The sequence below is a fragment of the Ambystoma mexicanum genome, chromosome 12 (genome assembly GCF_040938575.1).
Source record: "Ambystoma mexicanum isolate Mex_15411 chromosome 12, UKY_AmexF1_1, whole genome shotgun sequence".
NCBI lineage: Eukaryota > Metazoa > Chordata > Amphibia > Caudata > Ambystomatidae > Ambystoma > Ambystoma mexicanum.
The window spans coordinates 156,219,989-156,243,670 of NC_090936.1; the positions used below are offsets into that span (position 1 = coordinate 156,219,989).

Genomic DNA, 23,682 nt, shown 5'->3' on the forward strand with positions numbered 1-23,682 from the left:
CAGTCTCATCTAATTTTTTTTTGTTTTTGTTGGGTTTTGGAGCAGCTCTTCTATAGAGCTGCCACATGCCAAAAGATCTTCTTTACGATCAATTTCCCATTTGGTCATCATTTTACTTTCTCCTGATTCCATCTCCACTCTAGCCAACATGAAAATCGGTGGACTGGATGGATCAATGAATTCTTGTAGAGCATTATGCTGTTACGAGATACGATTGCTTCAAGTAAGTTTAAGGCCAGTTCACGCCAAATGAGTACAATTGGTGGTGTTTTGGGTAGGTTAAAGACCGATCTCCAAAACAGACTTTCAAGTTGCGTCCAAATTCTTTTTGGTAAGAGCGGCATGACCTCGGCACCATATGTAACTGATGGAATCACTTTGCCACGATAGAATTTTATTGTGGGAAGAAAACCGACTGTACTTTCTGTCGTTGATTTTTGCTTGAGAGATGAGGTCTCTTTCTTGTGAAGATGTTGCTGCATTGCTTTCTCTTTTTTTTGTGCTATCAAGTATAACTCCCAAGTATTTGATTTCAGAGACCTGTTCCACTCTGACACCTTCCAAGAACCAACTCGATTTTTCTCTTATCTCTTGCAGGTTCTCTAGTATCCTGATCTTAGTTTTTGATTTATTTATTTTGAGGTCGTTGGCCAATGTGTATTTAGATGGAGCCTCTAGCTAGCGTTGGAGGCCGATAGGTGTCTGACCGAGTTGGATCAGATCGCATGCATACAAGAGACGCTGCACTTTTTCGTGTCTAGCAGTGTTCTTAAAAACGCTGTTTTTATGCCGGTTTCTCAGAGGTTTGTACCCTGACATTTAGTGTTTCGCCTCCCTACTGGCTACCTGTCCTGTGATATTTTGCAGATATTAACAGCCTTGCTGCATTCCTTTGACTTAATATAGGGTGACCAGACGTCCCGGTTTTTCTGGGACAGTCCCAGGAAATCACCGCCGTCCCAGTGTCCCAGGAGTTTTTTAATTTTAAAAACCCTGTCCCGGGTTTGCAGGTGGGTGCCTACGGCCCCGGTTTTTACCGGGACCCATGGGGGCGTGAAATGCTTTTCAAGCCCCCATTTCCTCCTCCTTCCCCTCCCCAGCCACTCTCCTCCAATGAGAGGAGTGTGCCTGTGAGCACACTCCCTCCCTGCACCCCCACCCCCAAACAGGCCTGCTGCAGTTTGCAGAGATGAATGGGACTGGTGTTAGAGAGGAAAATAAATAAACAGTGCTCACTACCACAGCCCGTACAGTATGACGGGCTAAGGACACAAACGGCAGTCCCTCGATTCAGGCCCCCTGACCAGGGCTTGCAGACCTTGGGCCGGCACTGCTGACTCGGGCTGGTGTGCATTGTCATCCAAAACATCTGGAGGGTCAAATGTTCGCGTCCTCTTACGTTACAGCATGTATCTCTTTTCCGCAGTAGCGGCAGAGCCAATGGTAGGCAGGTGAAGCGCGTAGCCGCTGAGCTGTCGTCTCTGCTGCTGCTGTGGCAGAGAGCGAGAATAACATCCTGTCCGGCAGCGACTGCGTTCTCCGAAAAAACTGCCTCCGACAGATGCAGCCCATGCCCTTGTGAGCTCCAATTCAGGCCCCTTCCTTCTTAGGTCTGACCGGAGGGACTGGCCACCGCTTCGCAACCGAAGGCGTGGTGACTCCCTGACGGTTGATTTAGTCACAACTAAAGCATCTCGACAGAGCGTTCCCATACTGAACCCTACCGTTCCAGCACCGGCAGCCTTGAGAGCCTGAATAAGCCGCACTGTTTGATTAAGCGGAAGTGAAATATTCCTCGTACCAGCGTCCCTTGCATCACGTGACTATTACGTCACGTCCTGGTTGTTTGGGTCCAGGAAGGCGAAGGGGCGGGATTCTTGGCTGTCCTGAGCGAAGTTACGAGCAGGAAAGAGAGCGCTGCAAAGAAGGCGTGCCGCTCGCTGGAGTGGATTGAGACTGCAGGAGAATCTGGGCGGAGGAGCCACCGCTGGTAAAAAGTAAAGCTCCTGGCTGCCGAGTGAGTACAGTGATTGAAGGACTTCAATGCATGGCTGTTGTCTGGAGATAGGCAGAAGATGATTTGGGGGTGGGGGGGTCCTGTTAGCTTGGCAGAAAGTGTCTGGGCGCCGGGTGAGACGGGCTTGAGGGCTAGCATGTTTGATCCCGTAGATATGACCTGGCTGTACAGATGCTTTGTCACTTGGCACTAGTGTTGGTTGTACGTGTGACCCGAGAGTACCAGATGCGATTTGCGACACTGTAGTTAGTAGGGGGAGGCTGAGGAATTGTGAGGTCAGTCAAAGTATGATTTCCACTTTTGGTCTTAGGGCTGTCAAAGCGGCCGGTGATGATCAGCAAAGGGGGCCTGAGTGGTGACAGTGGGATTTGAAGGTTGGAGAAGGGCGGGTTCTGAGAGCCCGCAACAATGGACTGAAGTCGTTAAAATTCCGTCAAGTGGGTTCTGAAGGTCAATAATGCAGGGATGGTTGAGTACTGGCATATTAGGGTTTTGAATAGGGCCAGAAGGTCTGGGTGCTTTCTGCTTCGTGATGGGGAAAAGAACGTGGGGAGGCAGTGACAATTGAAAGTACTGGGCAGCAAGTGAGATATGGGGAACTGGAGGTCGTTGAAGAGGAAAGCATTCAGTTTACAATGAGAGGCGGTAGCTGATGGCTTGGTGTATGAGGGAAGTGGCTGAAGGCTCAAAAGGGGCTGTAGTGGGTTTGATGAGTGGCAGGGATGCAACGAAACCTACATTTCGTGGGAGGCTAACTTGAGTGTTGAGTGTTGTCTGGTGTGGGGCCTAAGCAAAGCACAATATGCCATTGCCAGTGAGACAAGGGGTGTAGACTTTTGGTTTTCCAGATGTGGGTGGGGGTGGCAAAAAAAGTCCCATTGCAGCATATGGGAACTTTCATGCAATTGGCCATTCCTATGGGTGGGGTGTGGGTTGGGAGGGGGGGGGCAGAGCACCTGCGTGCTCAGTGCCCCTGAGTGAGACTACCCAAGTGATTGGATTTAAAGATAACATACACATTTAGTTGCTTTGATAATTTTTATATCTAAAGCCCAGGTGTCTGATTAGAAGGATCTGCCTTCGTCATCGCTCTTAACTCACACGCTTTTGGCGGGTGTCACCCGCCTTGAAAACAGTTGACTCACCCGCCAAGCCTCCTGCACGCCCATTCCCTTCAATGAGCTCTCACCCGCCACAAACAAAATCAGATGTTTTCACCCGCCTTTGTGACACAAAAGGTTGAGAGCTATGCCTTAGCGGCATCAGCGTCCTGGGTGAATTGGTGCTCCCTGGGCTCAACAGGGTGAGGGGTCGGGGGCAGGATGTGCCACATTTTTGTTTTACCTCCCCGCTCTGACGCCTCGCAGGGAGTTAATCACTGGAATAGGACCCTCATGCTAATGCATGAGTGCCCTATTCCAATGCAAACCGCCTCGCTCCCGCGTTGTAATCACCTGAATAGGACATCAGCACCCTATTGTTGTTAAATGTGCATTTAATAACAAAAGGTTGCCTGCCACACCATCTCACACTACGCCAGCTCGGGGGAGCCCTTGGAAGACTCCCTCTGCTGAGCTGGTGTTGCAGGGGACTAATGGTGCACAGAGCGGTCGCTTGGCCCACCCTGTCCTATGCCGGCTCTGCCGATTAGGCTTCGCCCTTTAAGAAAATGCAAACACCAGGGGACCAGGCGGTAGTGCAGTGTGCCACCCCTTTCCATCTCCTCCACATGCCCCCTTCCAACTCCTACCCTCTACCTTGCACGCATACCTACATAATGAGCTAACATGCAACAAACTTCCCTCACCTTTCTGCTTAACAAAAAGCTAGTGTGCACATCACCCCTCTCCCCTTGGATGTGAAAGAACACATAACGTTGTTATATGTTGGCTTGCATCCATGGGAGGGCGCTGATGTGTGCATTTCATTTTTGTTAGACAGGGAGCTGAGGGAAACCTTTCCTGAAACTAGCAGCTTTAACGTTTTACTGTGCTCGTGCAAAAACATCTAACGCCACTAGTTTACATTGATTCTGCTGCTATATGACGGAGCAGAACATCGAAGCGGGCTGCATTTACGTTTTGTAATATAAACGTGTGTACATGATACCAGCTATTTAGTAATCGGGGTGGTGGGAGAACCCTTTCGTTTTGTGGTAGTGTCATGTGTTCTTCAGTTGCTCTGAAAATATGTTCCAGTGGTTCCACACAGCAGTTCCCTTCAGCATAGCGCAGCCAATATATTATTTGCGAGTAGCGCCCTTATAAATCGCAATAAATAAATAGCACAGGCACAACGAGATGTGTCGAAGTTGTTTACATTTTCTTGCGCCCGGAATGTCCTGCTCCAGGGCGTTGCAAGTCTTTATGTTGCTTCTCTTGGCCTGTGAGGCATTTCACATCTTTGAGAGGTATGCTTACAACTGCAAACCTCTTCTGAAACTTGGTGATCCAAAGTACTCATGCAGAATTAAGACAAGAATCCATGATACTCGGGTGTGAACCCTAGTTTCAAGCAGATCCGGCATCCAGGGAAATGATTTCCAAACCAGTCCATGCATGGTTTCAAGAAATGGTAGGTGCATGAGACCTTTGAAACAAAATTAGTACTTTGTGTCTGGGACACGTGTTCTCTCTAAGAGGGGGTAGGAGGCGGAGTCAGGGCAGAGTCTGAGGAGCTGTGGAGAGCAGAGTGGAGAGTCTGTTTTCCCTGCCTATCGCTTGCTGAGGGCGTGTCTGCATACACCTACCTACAAAGACTCACTCCTCCCGCGGAGCGGGCGCAGAGTCAGGGCAGAGTCTGAGGAGCTGTGGAGAGCGAAGTGGAGAGTCTGTTTTCCCTGCCTATCGCTTGCTGAGGGTGTGTCTGCATACACCTGGCTACAAAGACTCACTCCCCCCTGCGGAGCGGGCGCGGAGTCAGGGCAGAGTCTGAGGAGCTGTGGAGAGTCTGTTTTCCCTGCCTATCGCTTGCTGAGGGTGTGTCTGCATACACCTACCTACAAAGACTCACTCCCCCCGCGGAGCGGGCGCGGAGTCAGGGCAGAGTCTGAGGAGTCAGAGGATGAGAGGAGTGGAGGCGTGTGGCCTTCTTGGCTTGAAACCCATCCTGTGGTCATAGCCCCGACGCGAGAATGCACGAAACTCGCGCTCAACGAAAACTGACCTCTCCAAGATCTACAATAAAGACTGCATCGGGTGACAGACCGGGGACCCTGCAGTACACGTATTGTCGCCTGATGCTCGAGGTACGGCTTGTGCGGGATCATCCTCAGCTCTATCAAGCACGTCTTTACCTGCACGGTCTGCATCTATGACAGAGGTGAGCATTTCCCAATGCAATCATTGCACTGCACACAGCAGTTGTACCGGTATCGGCAACCGTGTGGAAATATTTCAAAATGCTGTTACCTGTGTGCATTCATCCGTGCCTGCTGCTTCGCTGAGTGTTGGCGGGGTCTGCCGGTCCTGTGGGCCTGCTGTGTGTGCCGACGTTGTTGGCAGCGGTGTGGCTGGCGAGGTCGCTGCCTCTTGAGGGTCCCGTCCTCGCTGGCTGCCTGGAGCTGTCCGGGAGACCGTCTGCCCGTCGCTCCGTGTGACGCTGACTCTGTGGGGTGGAGTTTGCCGGGCACAGAGGGCGACGACTCACGGCTGCCTGGCTTGAGTGCAATGGTCCGTGAACCTGGCGGTGTCTGCTCTGTGGATGCCGTGGCTGCATTGATTGATTCGCAGTCGTGCCCTGAGAATTCTCCTAAGTCCTCAGGAACAATTAGTGAACCTGTTAAAGGCCAGACAAATACAATCTCTGAGTCACCTCGGTCTCGATTCTATAGTGCCTTGGCCTCACCTGGGAGCTTTGACATTTGTCCAGTTTATAATAGCAAAGATGCCTTTTCATTGGAAGACCCAGTCGGTCATCCTAGTGGTGATATATGTGGTTCCAAGGAGCCCTAGGGTCTTGCAGTACGACAAACAGAAGAGGGTGTTACTGAACCATGCATGAATGAGATCGGGGGTGGCGCCCTTCCTCAATTTTCATCGAGTGTTGCCATCCACAAACCCACATCAGGATACGGAAGAAGAAACTTGTTGGCGGTGGCCAACAAACTGCTACTTGATCTCACTCGTTTAAATAAAGAAAGAGCTGTTAAAAATAACACAAATGGTGATTTGGTGGGGCAGCCTTTCGGAAAAAATCTTGCTGATCCAGGGGTGTGTCCTTCTATTAAGCAGACCACCTTGCTTACTTTAAAGTCTAGCTCACTACACAAACGAAGGAGGATTGGCGGGAGTGTTTCACCCAATCTGAGCTGCTCCCAGAACAAAAAACTCAAAATGAGCTCTATAGAGACCAACAACTTAATGGGATCACCAGAGACAGCCTCGGCACCAAGGCCAGTGACTGAAGATACTTGTTGTACAATGGATTCTTCATCTGACCAAACCTCAACGGACTCATCCATAATGGAACGGCCGTATCCTAAGATAAGACGCCCGGCACACCGTGGTAGGCGATTGCCACCTCTTGACTCTAAAAATGTGGATGGCCCAGGAAATGTCCAATATACTAAGGATCTACAAACAACCATAATTTCCTCCATGGCCATTTCCACCGCCCCTTTCATCAAATTGTATGAGAACCTTAATGACAACATAAAAGAGCTTTCTGCGGTGGTTATTGCAATGAACATCAAATTGGAGACCATGGAAAACAAAAACTTCCACTGTAAGGAAGTTCTACAAGAGTTACATAAAAAAAACAGACTGGGCGCTTGAAACACTTTCAGAATATGCTATAAATGCAAACCTAGACAAAAAACTTCTAGCTGAAGTAGCCAAAGAAGCGCTGGGTCTTTTCCAACAACAAAAAAAAGAACATGGTTACCAGGGGGTAGTTTCCCCCTATGTTGTATCCCAGGCGAATCAGACACGTGTTTTGCCAGCTTCCTTATGCAGCACCGAGGGATGTATTCCAACTAATCCACCGGAGATTGCTGCTACTAACATCAGTATTACTGCTACCAACACATCACGCGGATCCGCTCATGCTCAAAAAGAGCCAACATTAAACAACAACGGAGCGCCTGAGTCCTCTGTGACTCAGGTTATTACTGCAAATTCGATAGATCTCACTTTGACACCTGAGAAAACGGCGAAAGCCAAGAGTCCGTCTACACAACCGCAGGTTGATATCATCGCGACAGAGGGTGGCCAACCTAACATTCCGTTTGCAGCTGCTCTAAAAGAGAGCCTGTCGGTTACGAACCTAGCTCTACAAAATCCCCAAGAGGCATCAACTTCGAAGCCGATCCATAATCAAGAGCCGCCTTGTTCTCAACCGCAACTGACGTCCCCACCTGCGAGGGCAATTCTTTTGCCTGCCATACATGACTTTTTCAAGAAACCAATGGCTGCACAAAAGCCTCCTGCAGCCAACAAGCAAATTACAGGTGGTTTACTTAAAAAAACTAAAAACCAACCTGCGAGAAAAGGAACGGATTCTCGAAAATTCCTACGTAACATCAAAACCGTCAACTTAACTGTCAACGGCACCTTCAATAAAGAAACCTCGATTGGGAAAAAGCCGGATGCAAGTACCTTAGAATCTATGCCGGTAAACTTCAAAGAGACATCAAACTGTGGCAGTGATGACTACAATGATCAAATGAACATGTCTATGTATGAGGACGAAGAACCTACTGTTAGCGACATGGTAGTGGCATCGCTGCAGAGTGCTCCGAAACCAGGCTCTGCTGCGCTTGCTCACCCTGACCCTGACGGGCCCGTTAACACACAGCAGGAAAAAGTTAAGAGTCCACGTACCTCATCAAGTCGAGTCAACCTCTGCCTATCACTGAGAAAGCGCTCAAGAGAGCGGCTAGAATCTGCCAACTGATTAAACCACCTTCTCGGCAAAAGATAGATGAGGTATTGCAGAGCCCACATTTTGTGACACTAGATGACAAAAGACGGATGCTTGATGCCAAACTGCGCACAAAGGGATCGACACTTTGCGAGTCCAACATTTTGTCCACGGCCAATGAGTTACAAGCCTCATTATGTGTCAAACAGGATGTATCTATTGGGGCCCACACGGTGAGCAACTTTGGGTATAAGCCGCCTATGCTTACAGACAGAAGCCAAAAACCGCTCAAACAAATTTTCTCAAAAACCAATGGAAAAGAAGAGAACACATCAACCATCGACGCGGCAAGCAACACATCGTCTAACATTGGAACGTATAGAATCGTCAGATGACCTAATATTCGATTCAATGTGATGCGGCTGTGTCAGCTGATTCCCAGCCTACGTGCAATAACTTCTGAAGATCTTAAAATTGTTGAATTCCCCAACGAAAAAAAACTGATGCTGTAATTTTACACTTACACTCTAAGTTCATAGCAGATACATTACTGGATGCTGGACCGGTGATGATGTCCCTAGGTTTTGACATAACCAACACCGAAGGAGGTGTCCTGCCTGTTGATCCGAAAGAGAGATCACGCAGTAGATCGCCGAACAAAGTGAATCGAAGTTCGGCTAATGATCTGGAAAACAACACAGAGAAACAACCGAAGGAACATCTTGTGCCTAGCCCTCCTAAAAACTGGGATTCAGTAGTCCCCCCACATGGGGATGACTTGATAAGAATTACAGTTAACGGAATGGTTAGCCCACCAACTACAGGAGACAACGAGAGGAACACTCCCACTATAACAAACAAATGTGACGATTGGTCCTAGTTGGCCAAAACCTTAAACACAGAACCGTTGAAATAATGCCAGGAATCGGGAAGCTCCACTACATGCACTATAGGCTCTTGGAACACTAGAGGCTTTACACATTTATTTGAAACACCTTGGGCCTCAAAACTGGATATTCTGTGTTTACAAGTAACATGGCTCTCTAAAAGTCCATTGTTGGAAGGATTCGAAATAGCTATCAATCCAGCTATAAAACAAACAAAGGGTAGACCGATGGCTGGACTCCTCTTGGCTGTGAGGAAGGGTGTTGGCCTCCGGATCCTGAATTCCTCTAACCCTTCACCTTTAATTCAGATCTCCACCGTCGGTGTCTATCAAAAAGATCTAAACAAGGAAGCTTGTCTATACATCATCAACTTATATTGGAATCATAGACACAATGAAGAGCTTACCTTCATCGATCTTGTAACAACTCTGATAGACGACTTACTCACAAAGGAGCAACTGTTAGATTTGATCGTATGTGGTGACCTGAACATCGTCTGTATACCAGACTACGCTCAAAGTGGCAGAGACAACAGAGGAAACTGCAAACGCGAGCAAGCTGCGGCTCAATGGTGTTTGGAGTTAGATCTCAGAGGCTTGCATATGCTCAATGGACAAACGGTCGGTGATATTCCGGCCTGCCCTAAGTGGAGAAGAGCTGACCAAAAATCGGTCATCGACTATATATTTGTGACTGAAAACATCCACAAGAGAACCATGAAATTTGAAGTCATTAAAATGCAACACAGTGACCATGATATGGTAAAATTGTCTTTCCTTCGTCGATGTTCGGGAGAGCAGAATTGTTGGCCATTTGCGGTGTGCACTGGGACCGGTAGAATACGTCTAAACCTTTTGGACACTGAAGTAGCAGCCATTTATAATGCCTTTCAACACACTGCCAATTCTTTGGAATACCAAAATCTCCTGTCCAGCTTTGAAGAACACAAACGAAACCTAAAACACGTCGAGTTTCGCCCAAAGCATAAATTAGACGTGTCTATTCTTCAACGCAAAAGAGAGATGAGACAAGAAATAAGAAAACTAAAAGGTCCGTACACGAACAATATGAGAGAGAGAGCAAAAGAGTAATCAAGGCCAAATATCGAAATTGGCTTAAATGCAGTGATTATGCTACAAAATGATTCAGAAGAGATGCTGCATAAGATGGCTGGTAATAACTCAGCAGCATACTGGAAACTGTTAAACAACACTATGGCTCCACAACAAGCCCTGCAGGCAAATGCAGTTACTGAAGCTGAGTGGTCGACGTTCTACACAAATCTCTTTTGCAGAGACAAACCTGTACCACATTGGGTACCCTTGACGTCGAGTAAGTGGGATTTAGTGTTTGACAGAAGCGACATCTTGGATATAATCAAGAATGTGCACGACTCCAGAGCGCCTGGCCCGGATGGCCTAACTAACTACACACTGAAAAAACCCCAGCCTTATGGGCAGATTTCTGCGTTATTCTGTTTGATCGGGTCATTGCGAGCCGATCAACCCCAGAGTCTTGGAAAAGTGCCGTGGTGGTCCCAATCTTCAAAAAGGGAGACCGCTTAAATCCAAAAAACTATCGGCCCATAGCGCTTCTCGTCGTGTTGGGGAAGATTTACGCCACCCTTCTGCAACATAAACTGTTAAAATGGGCGACAGACAATAATCATGTAGACCCCAGACAAGCGGGGTTTGTAAAGGGAGTCGGCTGCGGCCTGAACTTGTTGGTATTGAACCTCTTAAAGATGGAGGCAATCGGAACCAACACCAGGATCTATCTGGCTCTGATTGACCTGTCCTATGCGTTCGATAGCATAGACAGAGAGCTGTTATGGAAGAAACTCATTAGATGGAATTGCCCTCCAAGCCTAGTGGAAGCCATCCGTGAACTACACACAGATACCACTATTAAGATCCGCATGGACACTAAAGGCATGTTATCCGCTCCGATCATTACACAGAAAGGTGTGAAACAAGGCTGCCCTTTGGCAGCCATTATTTTTAATCTCTTTATATCTGACATAAAAGAGGCATTTAATGGTACAACAATGTTTCCTCCGAAACTACATGGATCGCCTATCAACTATCTGGTCTATGCGGATGATCTTATTCTGTTTGATCTGACCCCCATAGGTCTTCAGCGGAAACTAAACTGTCTTGACACCTATACTACAGATAACGGCCTTAGAATCAACAAACAAAAATGTGAAATCTTAATCCTGGAGAAACTGCAAGGGTGTAGCTCTCCACAAAAGAAGACCAGATGGTATCTTGGTAACGAGCAACTTCAGATCGTAAAACACTCGACATATCTGGGCATGAAGATCAGTGCCAGTAGAAATGACGCACCATGGGCAGAATCGGCAAAGAGCAAATGCCGTCAGATGGCTTGTCAAGCGATCCTAATTAACAAAAAAATTGGAAAATTCAGTTTAAAACCAGTAATTGAATTTTTCCAACAAAAAGTGGTACCAGCATTAATTTATGGCGGTGAAAACGCGTTTGGCTGTTCATGTGAACTGTGGAACTCACTCGAACATATTTTGGACGCGAGTTCTACAGCTTCCCAGGGGCACCTCGACGGTCTGTATCCGCTACGAACTGGGCCTCATCTCGATAAATGCAAGAGTCACCTGGAACCTATTGAGTTTGTTTAGGAAAACAATAACAAAAGATCCAGCGATCCAATTTAAAATACTCCACAAGCCGGATACTGCCAAACAATACACAATTCTCTTTCAGTGGAATCTCCTCTGTCAAACAATTCTAAAGGAGTTTGATATTTCCACTATAATGCTAACTGAGAATCCTGAGTTGGCAAAGACAAAAATCTGGAAATCTGACTGGATCAAAACTTGCGATTTAAGAGCCAAATCAAGTCTAATGCAAGAGGTCCCAGGAGAAGCTAAAGCATACCATCAGAGACACAATTATCTAACCCTCCTGCCAGATCAGCATGTAAGATCCCTATACATGCGTTTCAGGTTAAACATGCTAGAAACAAAAGAGCGTATGAGCAGTTGGGTGAAGTGTGCGGATGCTGACCTAAGGTGTAGATTCTGCAGCTAAAACAAGGAAACTTTAAAACATCTAACGCTGTATTGTGAAACATTTTCACATCAAAGACAAATCCACTTTGGAGCGCTGATTAATGAGCATCGATGTATGACGGTTGACGATTGGTGGGCAGCTTTATTTGAGTGATCCAACAGAGCAGTCTTATTTGCACTAATAAACCTTCTTCGTGCAGTAAAAGGAGGTCTGGACGACCAAAAAGTAAATCTAATGAAACCAAAGAGATGCAATCTCTAGTAGCTCATGGACCTAAACCTAACATGACTTGATAGATGTGCTAACACAGCTACCAAAACGATAAATGGGGGAGGGAGGGATGGAGGGAGAGAAAAAAGGGAATTTATATGTGATGTAGTCTTGTGTTTGTTTTGGTTGACTTTGCTGTTTTTTTTTTTTTAAAGGTTGAACAAACCTATAAAAAATAATAAAAAAAAAAAGAGGGGGTAGATAGCAGGACGGTATCAGGGCAGGGCAATTGGTGATCAGAAGGCAAATGCAGGGCACTTTGAGAGAAAGGACAGGTTTGTCAGGCCATCGCTTATAACAGCTAAGTAGCAACAACAGTGAAACATGACATGGTCCCCTTCACAAGCAAGTGATCCGGCTTCTAACGTTTGAGGCAAAACTGGTTTCATTGATTCCTTGGTTCACCATTGGTTGCACACAACAACAATCTCTCTCACTGCAGATGGAGTGAGATATTGTCTATTTCAAGTAGTGCACTGTAATTAAGCATGTTTTGCCAGTGTTAATTTAAATTAATTCATTAGTTACCTAAGAAAATCCCATGCAGCTAACTATTTAAAAAATGTAAAAAAGGCTTTGACAAACCTGCAGTAAGCAGAACTCTGAGACCTATTTATAAAAATAATCTGTACACGTCTGTTTGATTCAGCTCTGGAACTAGTAGAAGTTATGAACCCCAAATTGGTACGAAATTATGGTAATTTGGTATATAAATGAGCTCACACTTTGGCTGGGGAGTTTGCCAAGCTTGGTACTTTGGAGCTTGGATGGGGAAACTGGGGGGCTGCAGAGAGCAGGGGGAGCTGCAGAGAGCAGGTTGCTGGGCACTTTGGTGGGAGGGCAGGTTTAAGGGACCTTAGCCAGTGTAGAAGGCCCATGGAAGGAATTATGTGCTCCATTAGACACATCACAGGGTACTTTCGGGCTAGAGGGCTCATATTTACTTTGGAGGAAGTGACTTGCAGTAGCTTTTCTGGTTAGCATGCTCATTGATATAGTTAGAAAGTGTTTTTGGTGGGTTGAAGGGAGTGCACTGTCGAGATCTTGTTTACAGGTTGGGCCCATCAAGCTCTGCAGTAATTCTTATTACTGGGAGGGAGGGGAAATGTACTCTTCATAAGATCACTATTGTCATCCCTGCCGGTTATCCTTGTATATCTGTGTATCCAGTTGTGGGTTTGGCAAATGAATGCAGGTGAATGTGGATAACACCCTCTCTATGAAACTTCTAAGTGACTATAAAGACGGGAGAGTTTATCAGACTTTTATCATTCTTGCAAAAATTGACAGTTGAGTCAAGTAATAAAAAAAAAAACATCCTTTGTTGGACACTGTTCTCTCCTTGATGACTTGTGAGGGTCTGCGCGATGTTATGCTATTGTGAATTATACCACGCCTAGCTCCCATTTTTATTGTCTCCATTGGCGTTGGCAGGTCTGAAAAGGAAGAAGGGCTCGGGTAGGTGGGGACATTGTTCAGTGGAATCGAGAGGGAGAGCACTAGCATCAGTTCAGAAAAATTGTCACTGTGTGCTGGGTTTGTTTGTATGAAATTGGTAGAGGTTGGGTGGTGTTTGGTGTATGAGTTTGTGTGGGATGGTTTGTGTGTAAAAGCTTTGGTTGTCTGTAGTGTGTTCGGCTTAATTGGGTGTTTCAGTGTGTATACAGTTTGTGGATGTTTTACGTTTCTGCTGCGGTTGAGGTATGTACGTGGTTTGTTTGAGGGTGAGTAAACAGGATATTGGAAAAAATGTGTATGGTTAGTGGTGGGTGTTTGTGCCTTTGTCTGTGTTGGTTGTTTTTCTGACAGGGATCCTATTCATATATGGTGGTTTGCATTAATTTCTTTATTTCATTGGGTATCTCGTTTTTGGATCATCAAGTTGTGGGTGTTTATCGGGTGTTGGTCACTTCTTTTCAACTGTGTTTCCTGTTTAGCTTGGTGAATTAAAGAGCTATGTTTATAGCAGTTTCCTGAATTTTTTGGTTATCTTCTGTTGGTATTACCTTTTGGGGGAGAATTACAAAGTTTTGCCGACATGCAGGAGAAAGCTGATCCACCAAATGTTTGCTTTGAGTCTTGTTTCGGTTCGAGTCTAATCTCATTGCTGGACTTTAGTGGTGGGTTTGGTTTGTAGATGGAGATTTTTCCCTTCATGAATTCTGCTCCTTGGCTAGGGGTTATGCATAGTGTTTTGGAGAATTTTATTTTTTTGATTGGTAGTCAATTTAGGGTTCTCGGTGCTTGTGTTACTTATTCTCTCGTAGTGAACCTGAGGAGTAGTCTTGCTGCCACGTTCTGTATTCGCTGTCGTTTTTTGGTGAGCTATTCTGGCATTCTGAGATAGATGCTGTTGGCATAGTCTATTCTTGACTTGAGGACGATGACGATTATTCTGTGTCGGAAGTTGAGGAAAGGTAGGATCTGCTTGATTGTGTGTAGATGGAAGAAGCACACTGGGGAGGGAATGTTCAATGATTCTGGACCATGTTCAGAGTTCTTTGTATGAATGGGTGCAGGGCTGCAGCCACTTGATGAAAAGGGGAAGTCTGACCTAGAGTTTTAATCATTTCACCTATTAGTGATTATGTTCAAAGTTTTCAACGAATTGCTCTGTGAAAAAGTAAAGTGGTACTCCAGACTGGAAAAAATGATTTGTCCGTCCCTCTTCGTCCCAAGATTTTATTAAGAAAATGCAAACTGCACTCAAAATGTGATGCTGTATAAGAATTCTCTGCAGCCAGTGCTCCAGATAAGTTTTAAAAGTGAGAGTATTTTACTTTTAAAATGTTTTTTTAGGGAGTGCAAATGCAAGTCCATTTCTCAATGGGAGTATTTTTATAAAATGTGTTAACTGGGAAAAATATATATTTTTAAAATTAATAATTCATTGCACCTAGTTATTGTGCACATTAATAGATACCTGTTTACTTTTTCAATAAGGCAGTAATAATAGTAGCTTCTTCCTGTGGTACAACATGCACTACTTGGTCCAAATGTATCTGTGGATACGTGTGGGTGAAAGCAGGCCCAAAGTGTCGGTTTCCTAATTTTTGTTGGGAGAATTTGTTACTACCTTTTTTGGGGGGGGGGCTATTTTTTTGGTAGTAAAAGTGGCCGATATACCCCTTAACTTTAGGGCTCACTTCTTTAGCATCCTTAAAATTTCATCTATTCGTAATCGGTCTCCAGATATGTCGCTCACCTGGCTATTTTATTCTCTAAAATTAGACTAACATGCACAACAATCTAAAAGGGACCAACGCGGGAATTCATGTGTTTGACCCTTTATGCCGTTGCACTGCTCGGGTGATTTGTCCAAACCAGAATCATGAGCAGAACTTGCCCAAATAGGGTGTCTGCAAAAACGCTGCTTGATGGGCAGATGGCCTGTGTGGTAAAAATGCTTCTTCTAATTTAAATGAATGTTTGTATTACAAGGAAGATTAACGTTTTAAAAAAAAATGTTTTAATGTCCTGAAAATACACCATTCGGGAATGAAAACTTCTTCATTTTTACTCTGAAAAAAATCCTTTCACTCCCAATTTACTGAAAGAGGGCGTACCGTACTCGTCTGAAATTCATATCCGGATTCATGGAAATGTTCCACTCTCCTCACAAATCAACCTTTATGATACCAACGCCGGGGTTCACGTTTTTGTACGCATTCCATATCCTAAAGATTGTTGTTCTTGCAAGTAGCCGAGCATTGACTAGAAATACCACCGCGCCTGCTGTGTCTTAGACGAAAAGTTTCTTTTAGCCCTTCTCCCAAAAAATACCACAAACTGTCAACGTTGTGGCAGCGCACTGTGACGTCCACTTAAGGCTGGGGTGCAGCCAGGACACCTGTGTACTTGTGGGAAAGGTGGCAGCAGGGTCGGACTGGCCCTATAGGGCAATGCCCGAATCAAAAGTAAGTTTGACCAGTGTTGCTGAATACATATTTAAAATGCACAAGTTGCGTCACATTTTATCAAAAAACGTCCACTTTTTGGGTACTATTCAGTCTGTCACAAAAGGAATAAACTGTCATTTGCAGCTGTGGCCACTTTTTCATTGGTGCCCGAGACAATGTTCTGTCCCAGGCCGACCCTGGGCGGCAGTTGTGCTGCTGAAAGTCGGCGTGAACTTGAGAGCTCCGTCGCACTTGACAGGCTCGTGCTCCGAGACTGCAAACGTGGACGCAGCACAGTGGGAAGGGCCGCTGGGCGCGCGCTAGGAAGTGGTCCAAGTGAAACTGGCTTAAAATCTATGGAGGGAGCGGCTAGGATCTCCCTCCCAGCTGTGAGTCACACGCTGCAGCCTGGCCACTGCATTCCTACCAGCGCCGCCAATCTGGTGCAGTGTCATGAGCCCACCAAACGGGAAAAGAAAGGTGCATAGCGTGCATCTATCTATTCATGCAGCCGCGTACTTTCTCCTTGGGAGACCGAATTAAGTCACAGCTGCCTGTGTTTATCATGAACGTGCATAGTCCAGAGTGGAAAAGCATATTTTGCATGACTTGTTTCGAGTCTGCTGACGGCAGGGGTGGACTCTACCAAGCTGCCAGTTTTGGGAGGTTTCATTGAAAGTGTGTAAAGCAGTAATTGCTGCCACACGGGGCCCCAGTCAGACACCAAGACCGTTTCACACTCATCTCTTCGTGTTTCTGCCCTCGGGTGACCTGCAAGATCTTCATCTGTTGTTACGACAGCATGGGTTCCTATTGAAGTGCGTTTATTGTAGCTGGAAGCCGGGACAATGAACACTTTGTGTGGGTGTGCTAAAGTCAAGTGATCTCACTGTTCCGTATGCAGTGAACAGCACCGTGATGTGCGCCTAGGATCACAAACAATAGCCTTATGGAATGATTTTAAGTTCTAAATCTATTGCTCTCTACTGGGGCTGTATCATGATCACTCTTTTTGGCGTTTTGACAAAGGCTTTAATGTTTTTTGATGGGCATTTACCACTGCGCTGTTACCACCCTGGTGATCTCTCAGCGCAGGGACTTGTTGTGCTCTTTTATATTATATTATATGCGCTCCATCACTGCTGTAGTGTTATTACTGTGCCCGGCCTTGTCTGAGAGATGATGTATTATGACCCGCCAGGGTGTCTCTCCAGACCTTTACTCTCTTGGTAAGCAGAAAGGTGTATAGTGGATGACCTATCTAGAAAGAAAAAAAGGGGTTCGAGAATGTCAAAGTACTTTTTTAGCGCTACTTCTTTTTTCTTTTCAAAACGTGTTATTGTGTAAATGTGATGCAAGCAGAAGTGAACCGTGGCTGCAAATGAACTGTTTTACTCCACCTTGTAGCACGTTTAAAGAGAAACGCACTTATTTTGACTCTTCAATACTGAATTGTGTGCAGTAACACTGTCCGGGGTTCTATTTGGTAAATGTTTTGGAATTTCTCTTTTAATTGTTGTCGAGTTACACACAGAAAGAGCTCACAAGTAGTAATACAGCTTGTAAGGTTTTACTATATGTAGGTCAACGTCAAGTTTGTGGTGGTTTCACGTGAATGCCATATTTCGAATGAACCGTGTCGGTTTAAGTTATAGCAGTGTTCGAAAATAAAAGCAGCGAAACGGCATTTGCAGCCAGCCTCACTATGCCTACTGCAGATTTCAGGGATTGTGGACCTTCAGCAAGGTATACAGAGGACTCGCGCCACAGTCATTCACGGGTCAATCTAGTTCTACTCCGGCGAGGGAGATAAAACTTTTGCAGTCCTTGATTGGGCGAATGGGTCAAGTAGGAAGAAATGAAAACGCCCCAGATTGTAGTGGTTTGGCGAATGGTAGATGTTTCAGATGCACACGTGGAGGAACAGCAAGGTTGCTCATGAGTGCCATCCTCTGCAACACGGAACCTAAAGCCTTCTAGGTCCTCCTGATACTGTTGAACAGGGATAGAGCAATACAAATTATGAAACTGGGTCTTGAGGGGAGAACCCCACCACACTAGGCAACTCATTTAAAAAAAAATGTTGATCCGTTATGTTTTAACGAAATCTATTTCACCACAGAATGTTTTGGTTGTTGAACCCTTTACTAAGTGGCATCTAAAATTATATTACCTAAAAAGCCTGATGGAAATATTACATTTTTTATCTGTACAGAGTCCTCCATTTTCCCAGTGCTGTCTTCTTAACAGTTGGAGCTGTTAGCTTGTGAAGCATACTGAAATTAAATGTTGTCAGGTATAGATACTTAATTGATATGACTAACATATTTCTGTGTGGTTATTTAGAGCATTCTGGTCCTTGTAGTCTTGCTAGCCAGCTAAATATTTGAGTGACTCACGTGTGATCAAGTACAATTATACAAAATGTTCATTCATCCCATAAGGGGTATATGATTGAATAATCCAAATCCATTGTGATTCACATTGCCCAACCTCATTCCATGTCATCCTTATTTGCTTTATTTGTAATTGTTTTCAATACTAAGTCATAATGGTGAAAGGTTGTCTTGTGTATGACAAATGTTTAGCCACTGGTGACTTCGTGTTTCCTCTTCTATTATCGAACTCCTGTTCAGTGATTCGTTTGCGCACTGTGGGGTAGGTTTCTTCCACATAAACTAGTCCACATCATGGGCAAGTTCAAAGTCCCCTGCCGTAGGGGGGGGCAGAGGACGATGTGTATGGCATTTAAAACCACAATTTTTCAGTGACCAAAGCATGCTTCAAAACCTCTACAACTATGTTGGGGAGCTGTTTTCTCTCTGTAAGCATATGATTAAAACCTAAAGATTTTTTTAGGCAGTGCACTTTTTAATGTTTTGGCAATTGCACAAATATTCAAATGACTTTGATTTTGAACTTTGTAGCAATTGTACTATGAAGGAAAAGTGTTTTGTTGTGAATTTGTAGGCCATTTGATAAGATTCAATTAATCCAGATTGATCATTGATCTTCTGGTAGGCCTTGGCCCGATTGCCTACTTCCCTCTTCCCCCCACCCACTCATCAGAGCTAATAGTAAACGCTGGGCGCTTTGCAGCAATTTTTTACGTGAATGAGCCAGGCAATGTAGCTATTGTTGGCAACATTCCTAGTTATTGTATTTGTTAATCTCCTTTAAATTAGCTCCCTATAATAGCATCTGCTAGTGCAGGAGTCGGCAAGTGTTCCAAGCCCAGCAACCCTGAAGTTGTGTAAACCTCATTCTGCATACGTTCAGAGTTCTCTTTCAACTGTCACCAAAAGTCTGCGCACGACTTCATTGTTGGTGCTCAAACTCTTGCTGACGTTTGTTGCAAAACCTTTATCTACAACCCAGTTTGCAACCTGTATTTGCATTCGGTGTACAGTGGACGTTTTCCAGCTGTGAAATGAACTTTGTGTTCTTTATTCAGTGCTTGCAAGGTCTGACCTGCTGGATGCCTTTCTGGCTGCTGATGCAGAGCCAGTGACCTAGGAGGGGGCAGGAGGAAGGAAGGTCTTCCTTCATAGCTTTTCAATAAAAGCTGTAATATGGATGGCAATTCTTCATGATTGCCTACGCCTTTCTTGGTAATTGCTAATATTCTAGTAACTTCGGATATACCCAAATATTACTTTTTTTTTTTCTCGTGGCGTATAAATCTGCGCCCTGATACCCCCGGGTCCAGCGCGCATTACAAATATTAAAACAAACATAACTAATCCATTATGTTTTGTTTTTGTAAAGAATTATCAATCGCTGAACTTTCCCTTTTCCTCGACCTTGTTATTGAGCATGAATGCCCTTGATTCTAGCCCTTGATTCTAGCTATAGGGGAACCCCCCCCAACCCCCGTGCAACATTCTTGCCTGCATCACCCGTCTCCTACAACCGACCACTGGTTAGGACTTCTTTTGTGGTTCTGCTTTGTCTTAATGCTGCTCTCCGAATCTCATATACAGGTGTTTAGTAATTGGAGAGGCGTCAGTGTATGGCCGGGTTTATGATCTTGTATGCCAGCTAACCTGCCTTTTGACATTATTGAATTGTCCTATTTTGTTTTTTTAAATACATTTTTGGCTTCCTGGATGTGCACCCATTACTGCTGAATGTTAAGTCTGTTGAACAGTAAACCTGAGTTGCCAAATTGGTGGCTTGGATTAGGACTGGGAGTGGATTGACTACTCGAGTAACATTTTTTTGTTTGGGTGTCTTTGGGGCTGTGCTTGACATACTTGTAACGCCTCGGAGCACAGGTACAAAATGTGTGCCAAATAAACCAGACTGACTAGCGAGCACCATATTTAATGGCTATGCACGTTCAGCATTTGTGCCCTCCATGCGGGTCCTAGAGGACAATGGCAGATGGAAAAAAGCAGACTAGATTCACAATATGGAGAAGTTTAAGTTGCCCATTAATGCACACTGAAGACATTTCATTTTACGCAGGACAGTAGAATAAATGACACCAGGGAACTGGAATACAGGGGCATACATGGATTTGTACATGTTAAAAACATGTTCAGTTGGTAGCCAACGTTTTGATTTAATAAAGCAGTTCATAGAGATCTACAGGTTATTAAGCATCTCTTTGGGATCCATTCACCACAGGTTACTTTACTACGACATAGCATACTGTGGGTCAGGTGTCCCACAGGACCTCGGCACTTACTTCCTCCAGTCTCCACTCTAATTGGACATATACATAGTACACTGTGTCCCCTTTTGGCCTTCGGGTCACGTGCTTAGGTCCTGCCTCCTTCCAAAGTTTCGCCACTCGTAGCTGTAGCTTATCTGCCTCATGGTGATGCCAGCTCCTGGCCCATTCCATTTTCTATCCACTTTGAAGTGTTCTTACTCTCCTTTTTAAAGGCTGGCGATTGGTTTTCACGTTCTTTCTCCACTACACAGAGGGCATTGCATGACCTCTGGGCTTTCTTAACCACTTCTCTTCACATACCTTGGCTTATGCCTACAGATACATGGTCGGTGGCAACTGTGGCTAGCCAAAAGAAGGACTCGGACCAGAGGACCTAGGTTAATCATAGTTTTATTTGCCTCAGAGACCCAACTACTAAAAGGGAGGTCCTTTCGTAACGTAACTAAACTAAGGTTCTCGTCTACAGTCGAAATGAAAAGTAGTTCTTGGTCCAAACCAGTGGTCGAAGTGGGCAAGAGTGGATGGGAGAGGTGCTCCTCTATTTTTTTTTTAATTAAGTTTGACTGTTTCTATACTTTTTATTTTCAAAAGGAACTGTTTTCCAGAATGGTTTAGTTTTTAAATGAGTGTGTAGGAAGAAGTTAAAACGTGCACTTCAGCAGGTTCGTTTGTTTAGGTGTTTGGATTGCATAGGGGAGGGGGTGGGGTGATGGGGTTTTTGGGTAGCGGAGCAGACCAGAAGGGAACATAGTTCCACTACTTCCTGTCGTACACTTCGACCACTGGTCCAAAACTATCCACTAGACTGGCCCTACCATTTAGCAAAATGTAAAAGAAAATGGTTGGAGTGCCCTGCACTCTTTCCCCACCCTCCTCAAAAGGTCTCCCTGGTTGTCCAAGGAATCCCTTCTGGGTCTGGATCCAATGGTTAGAAGTAAGTAACAGTTCTTCTCAAAGAAACCCAATCTTGTCTGTCTTCTTAACAGTTCCTTAATGTTCCCCAAATTCAACCACAAAAAGTCTTAGTTCCAGCAAAAACAAATTGCCCAACTTTCTTTAGATGTTGGGATATTTCTCTGATCCCTCTCCACCACTTGTTTTGGTCTCTCCCCACATGGTTTAGATATTGGATGCTGTGATGAATCCTGTACATCTCTCATTAAAACCCTGCCTAAAGTCTCCTCCAAGGTGCCCAGGGAAAGGCAGAGACTTTCTGATCCTGACCTTGTGGGTGGTGTACTGTGGGAGGATCGTCTGGGAGGAGACGAGGCCTAGGGTGGCCTAGGGTGGTGAAGCGACCCGGTGGGATGAGAGACAGTATTTAACCTTAAAAGGGAAGAAGCTTTTAAAGATACCAAACCATGTGATTGCTTATTGTCACTAGGATATATCGGACCCACACATTAAGCCTGAGGATGTGTGTAAAGCTGGCGTGACATCTTTAAATACCCCAAGGAAGGAAAGATAATTTGAGAAGGTAAAAAAAAAACCTTCCTCCCAGAGGAGGTATAGTGGCAAGAAAGCTATAATCACTTGAACAAACTGCCTTCCTCTTTCCACATGCAGTCGAGTGAATTTTCTTTAAATGCATATAAGAAAAACGGGTCTACATTTAAAATTAGAAAGCTGACAAGAAAGCCTAATTCTAGTGATTGGTACTAGAAGTCCCATAATCCCCTAAATGCTGGGACGAAGAAGTCCCATAATCCCCTAAGTACTGGGACGAGGAAGAGGGCTCGAGCAATATTTCATGAGTAAGCAGCCTTTAAAGAATAATGATCCACGGGATTCCAAGATGGCCGCCTGCTGAAGTGGACGCGCGTCCCTTGCGCTCTGCACCAGCTGACCAAACGAAAGTCAATGAAGGGGTAATTGAACTGCAGTAGCCCCAAGCAACGGCGACCGGGATCGCGTGCGACAGCTGGGGGGTGGTCTGGAGGTGCTGGGGGACCTGCGTCAGGGCTGGATCGTGGGGACCTACGAAGAGCGGCCACCCCTCCCCGGCAGACTACATGGCGGGCCGCGGTGGTCGCTGAGGATCCAGACGGGGCCCCCCAGCCTCTTACAGCAGAGAGATAAGGGTCGGGCGGCGTATCCCCTGTACGCTTGAGGGGAAGCCACAAACGCACCCGACGCCGAGTGCAGCAGTCGAGAGGTCTGAGGAGCTGCGCAGCTCTGTTAACCGCCTTCATCCATGTGCAGCAGCTTTGGCGGGGCCCGAAGTCGCAGAGCCACAGCAGCGTTCTACGGAGGAGAAGCCCGCACACTGCTCCCCCCGACTCCCCCCTGGGCAACCAGAAATAGGGGTAGCTGCAACGCCAAGGAGCGCTCCTTCCTCCGCCTCTGGACCCTGGAGGCTTGGGTCTCTGACACAGGGGCCGGGGGTGCTCACGGACTCGACCTGAAGCGGGTCCCTCCTGGAGCGGCGCCTGACGACGTCACTCTGGCAGGCTCTCTGCGCGACATGGGAGAGGCGACGTGGCTGAGCGCCTGAGAAGCCCGCTGTCACTGGAAGCCCATATGCTGAAGCCATCTCGTCTCATAAGGTGAGGGGTCGTCGTCCTGTTCCCCTCCCCACTCACTTTCACGAGGGCCCCCACCGGCTGGACCACAGACGTTGGGAAAGCACCTGGTCCATATATGTCCTCATGCGGAGGAGAATCCATCTACGGTGTTGGGGAGGCCGGCGTATAAAGCACCACAGGGCTGAGACATCAAGCTAGCCCCAGGCACGCCGCAGAGTTCTTTGATATTGTGGGTCCCGAGTGAGCGGCTGGATCAACGGGCACAGCACACAAGGCATAACCCGCGCTGTGCATCTCGAGCCATCGATAGCTGGTCCCAATAGAGGCACTCAGACGAGGTCTGCACGGGCTGGACACCTCGCGGGACAGGCACCTTGAGGCGGCCCCCCACACACCCTCCCATCGGACTTTGAGAACAGGGGGTTGATGTGAGTACGGGAACGCAGACCTGGGACCATTGTGAACCCACTTCCCTCCAGCCTGACACCTCA

General features: G+C 46.0%; 1 protein-coding gene across 5 annotated transcripts in view; it reads left to right on the forward strand.

Annotated features, from left to right (window-relative positions):
* The first annotated feature begins 1,821 nt into the window (after positions 1-1,821).
* PACSIN2 (protein kinase C and casein kinase substrate in neurons 2) overlaps positions 1,822-23,682 on the forward strand; it is a 909,220-nt gene continuing 887,359 nt past the window's right edge. For 3 of the 5 annotated variants that reach the window (XM_069628220.1, XM_069628219.1, XM_069628225.1), the window contains exon 1: positions 1,842-2,017. The gene's annotated coding sequence lies outside the window, so the exon portion shown is untranslated. Of the gene's footprint in view, positions 2,018-23,682 lie in introns of all 5 variants that reach the window. The other 2 variants (XM_069628223.1, XM_069628224.1) reach the window with 2 other exon arrangements.